Genomic DNA, 5,216 nt, shown 5'->3' with positions numbered 1-5,216 from the left:
AGTACTCCAATGTAATCATTGGTGGAGAATTTATGGTGGGATCGACCTCTATTTTTCTCATCCAATAGGTTTTGAGAAGTAGGCGAGGCAAGTGGTGAGAAGACGCGAGGAGCATAAAATAGATATATGCCAATTTCACCGAAAAATTGCCCTTTTTGAATGACTTGAAACATAGCAACTGAGTAAAGCTGAACTGGCCAACAACTCCAGTGTTTAGCCAGCTTGTACACATTACTTTGCCAACATGAGTATCCACTTCAAGGAATCTTTGCTATCTCGCTGTGATCATGTAGTGGTTAGTACTCTTCCTTAATGCTGTGGAAACCAAGGTTTGAATCCTGTTCACGGCACTGAAATGTTTACCTACTTAACATACTGTCTATATTAAGAAACACAAAAGCTCTACCATTTGACAAAGTCCCCCAGCTCATGGTAGGTTAATGAGTTACATTAACTGGTTCATCTGCTATTTCACACATTCTTCAGATTTTTCAGCTCGACCCCCAAATGATACATTTACTGTCCTCGAAAGACCAAAATTAGGAAGAAATAGTGTATGATTACATCTGTGGGTGCTGTGGCTTAGTTGGTTAAAGCACCTGTCTAGTAAACAGGAGATTCTGAGTTCAAATCTCAGCAGTGCCTTTCCAAGTACTGCAATGTAACAACTGGTGGAGAATGGTTTGAGGGACCTTTACTTTTCTCATCCAATTGGTTTTGAGAAGTAGGTGAGGCAAGTGGGGAGAAGATGTGAGGAGCATATTGTTGAGATTTTTTTTTTTATTCACCTATATTTAACCAGGTAAGCTAGTTGAGAACAAGTTCTCATTTACAACTGCAACCTGGCCAAGATAAGATATGCCAATGTCACCAAAAAAAATCCACTTTTTGAATGAATTGAAACGTACCAACTGAGTAAAGCTGAACTGGCCAACAACTCCAGCGTTTAGCCAGCTTGTACACATCACTGTGCCAACAGGAGTATCCTCCACAAGCAAGTTCTGGTATCTTGTTGTGATCATATAGTGGTTAGTACTCAGCCTTGTTGCTGCAGAAACCCAGGTTTGAATCCTGTGCACGGAACTGGAAATTTAAACCTCTTACTGTGTATGCTAAGAAACACAAAAACTCTACTATTTGACAAAATCCCCCAGCTCATGGTAGGTTAATGAGTTACATTAACTGGTTCATCTGCTATTTCACACATTCTTCAGATTTTTCAGCTCGACCCCCAAATGATACATTTACTGTCCTCGAAAGATCAAAATTAGGAAGAAATAGTGTATGATTACATCTGTGGGTGCTGTGGCTTAGTTGGTTAAAGTGCCTGTCCAGTCAACAGGAGATCTTGAGTTCAACTTTAAAAAGGGCCTTTCCAAGTACTTCAATGTAACCATTGGTGGAGAATGTATGATGGGAGGGACCTCTGTTTTTCTGATCCTAATGGTTTTGAGAAGTAGGTGAGGCAAATAGGGAAAAGACGTGAGAAGTATGACCGAATATTTCCACGACACAATCATATTTCACAAATACCGGAGCATGTGAGTTCAAATAGACATTTTATTACTTCAAAACAAAAGCCGAGCTGGATCATGAATACAACTGCCTTTCAGTCTTGGCACACATGTTTTATTCATTATTCCACCTTACGTCACACTCACAGTAACTCCTCTTAATGGCTCATTCACTCTGGCATTTAGCCACCATTATCAGATTGCCTTCATATTAGGACATGGAACCTATAGAGCCACAGAAATAGGTTCATGTATGTAGGACCATAGTAACAGACCTTGGCACTCTACAGGATAACCATACATGTCATCCTGCTAACTCCTCTGAAAGGGACACCCCTGTTCTGGAAAAGACCCAAGAGGTGTAACCATAGCAACAGTACATAGTTGGCCATAACACAGTTACAGGAATAACCAGTCATGTCAAACCCCCAGACAGGTTCATGTCAAATGGTGTCTATGTGCTCTGGGTCATTATAGAGTGTACTAGCTGGCTCCTTCTGAAATAAATAATTGCCACATATGTACAGAAAAATTCACAATACATGCAAATGAGATATTCCAATGTCACAGAAAAATTGCAATTTTTGAATGAATTGAGACATACCAAATGAGTTAAGCTGAACTGGCTTTCAACACCAGTGTTTAGCCAGCTTGTACACATCACTGTGCCAACATGTGTATCCTCTACAAGCAAGCCCTGGCATCTCGCTGTGCTCATATAGTTGTTAGTACTTTGCCTTGTTGCTGTGGAAACCCAGGTTCGAATCCTGTTCATGGCACTGAAATGTTGAACTTCTTAAAACTTACTGTGTATACTAAGAAACACAAATGCTCTAAAATTTGACAAAATCCTCCAGCTCATGGTAGGTTAATGAGTTACATCTGCTATTTCACACCTTCTTCGGTTTTTTCAGATCGACACCCAAGTGATACATTTACTGTCCCCGAAAGACCCAAATTAAGAAGAAATAGAGTGTGAGTACATCTGTGGGTGCTGTGCCTTAGTTGGTTAAAAGCGCCGGTCTAGTAAACAGGTAGATCTTGAGTTTGTCTCAGCAGTGCCTTTCCAAGTACTTCAATGTAATCATTGGTGGAGAATGTATGATGGGAGGGACCTCTGTTTTTCTGATCCAATTGGTTTTGAGAAGTAGGCGAGGCATGTGGGGTGAAGACGTGAGGAGAGAAAATGTAGATATTCCAATGTCACGGAAAAATTGCCCTTTTTGAATGAATTAAAACATACCAACTGATTAAAGCTGAACTGGCTAACAACTCCAGCGTTTAGCCAGCTTGTACACATCACTGTGCCAACATGAGCATCCTCCACAAGGAAGCTCTGGTAGCTCGCTGTGACCATATTGTGGTTAGTACTCTGCCTTGATGCTGTGGAAACCCAGGTTTGAATGTGCTGGCAGAAACCAACGCTCATATCATGTTCACAGCGCTGACATGGCAATAGGATTGTATTTTGAACTTCTTAAAACTTACTGTGTATGCTGAGAAACACAAAAACTCAGGCATTTGACAAAATCCCCCAGCTCATGGTACATTAGTGAGTTACATTAACTGGTTCATCTGCTGTTTCAGAGATTCTTAAGAATTTTCAGTATGACACTCAATTTATACAGTTACTGTCCTCAAAAGACCCAAATTAATAAGAAATAGTGTGTGATTACATATGTGGGTGCTGTGGCGTATTTGGATAAAGTCCCTGTCTTGCAAACAGGAAATCCTGAGTTCAAATCCCAGCTGTGCCTTTCCAAGTACTTCAATGTAATCATTGGTGGAGAAAGTATGATGAGAGGGACCTCTTTTTCTGATCCAATTGGTTTTGAGAAGTAAGCGAGGCCAGTGGGGAGAAGACATGAGAAGCATGCAATTGAGATTATACAATGTCACGTAAAAATTGCAATTTTTGAATGGATTGAAACGTACCAACTGAGTAAAGCTGAACTGGCTAACCATTCCAGCGTGTAGCCTTCTTGTACACATCACTGTGCCAACATGAATAGACTCCCCAAGCAAGCTCTGGTTGATTGCTGTGACTGTATAGTGGTTAGTTGTCTTCAAATCCTGGTCATGGCACTGACAAGGATTTACATCTGCTTGTGCTGTGGCTTTTTTGGTTAAATCACTTGTCTAGGAAACAGGCAAATCCTGAGATTGAATCTCAGCAGTGCCTTTACCATTGCTTCATTGTAACCGTCAGAGGGGAGAGTCCTCTATTTTTCTCATCCAAGGGGTTTTGAGAAGTAGGCATGGCAAGTGAAGAGAAGACGTGAGGAGCATGCAATTGAGATATTCCAATGTCATGGAAAAAGGGCCCTTTTTGAATGAATTGAAACGTACCAACTGAGTAAAGCTGAACTGGCTAACAACGCCAATGTTTAGCCAGCTTGTACACATCACTGTGCCAACATGAATACCATCTACAAGCAAGGTTTGGTAGCTCGCAGTGATGGTATAGTGGTTGGTACTCTTCTTTGTAGCTGCAGGAACCCAGGTTTGAGTCATGGCACTGAACTTGATAAAGTCATGGCAAAATGGCTGTATTTTGAACAACTTAAAACTTACTGTGTAAGTTAAGAAACACAAAAACTCTGCCATCTGACAAAATCCCCCAGTTCATGGAAGGTTAATGAGTTCAATTAACTAGCTCATCTGCTATTTTACATGTTCTTCAGATTTTTCAGCTCTACACCCAAGTGATACATTTACTGTCCTCGAAAGACCCAAATTAAGAATAAATAGTGTATGATCATATATGTTTACTCATATCTCGCGACCCACCTCTCATACAGTGGTTGCTCCACTAAATGTTTTGTGATTATGCTGCGGCACTTAGAGGTAATTTGTGGTTTAGTACGTTACCCTGCATCACTACTTCATTGCTCCAGACCAGCGCAAGGGGGAGTTAGAGCACTGATTATGCTTTTGGGTCCCAAGGCGCTAATGTGTCCCTAACTGACAATGAATGGGCGACATAAACCTAAATAGAAATTGATAATTGTGCACGACTTCAGTATTACTTACTAAAACTGTTGCTACACTAAGGTTTTTATTCTTTTATTTTCTTAGGATTATTTTTCTCTTACTGTAGTACTGTATGCCACTCCTGATCGGTCAAAGTGTACAGCGCCTGAGTGGCGCAGCAGTCTAAGATGCTGAATAGCTGTGCTGCTACAAATGCTGGTTCAATACCCTTGACTGGAAGACCCATTAGAATACTTTGTTTTGCTCCCTCTAAGAAAATAAATAAATCATTCTAAATAACAAACTGGCTTTATTTATAAATTAGTAAGAATGTCTCACCCCATTTTCAAGAATGGCCTTTTTCGCGCACATTTTATGTTATTTGAAAACAAAATCATGTCCAAAATGTTTATTATATACTTTTAAGTGATTAATATTATTAATTATATAAAAGCCTGCTGGATATTCTCACAGACATATTATTAACCCTGTTATTAGCAGGACAATTGGTCATATTGGTCATGGCACCCGAGTGGCGCACAATGGGATTGCCTTGCAGTTCTCCAGCTGTATCCACCGTAACAGCGGTGGGCGCGTGAGGTTCAAGGTACAGAAGACCGGCCTAGCCCATGGGGAAGGCAGGAGGAGAAAGGGGAAGGGGTTCAGAATTGCTCTGTGCTACCTCGTCCCACTGGGTAGCACAGAGCAATACTTTAAGGGACATTGGAC

The 5,216-nt window shown here is 40.8% G+C and overlaps 1 non-coding gene across 1 annotated transcript; it reads left to right on the top strand.

The window, feature by feature from the left end:
* Window positions 1-571: 571 nt before the first annotated feature.
* trnat-agu (transfer RNA threonine (anticodon AGU)) lies at window positions 572-645 on the top strand. The gene has a single exon. It is a non-coding gene; the product is annotated as a tRNA-Thr (tRNA).
* The last annotated feature ends 4,571 nt before the right edge of the window (window positions 646-5,216 follow it).

The sequence above is a fragment of the Salmo salar genome, chromosome 13 (assembly GCF_965601325.2).
Source record: "Salmo salar chromosome 13, fSalSal1, whole genome shotgun sequence".
Taxonomy (NCBI): Eukaryota; Metazoa; Chordata; class Actinopteri; order Salmoniformes; family Salmonidae; genus Salmo; species Salmo salar.
Note: the sequence above shows the minus strand (reverse complement) of the source record. Positions and strands in the feature narration are given on the sequence as shown.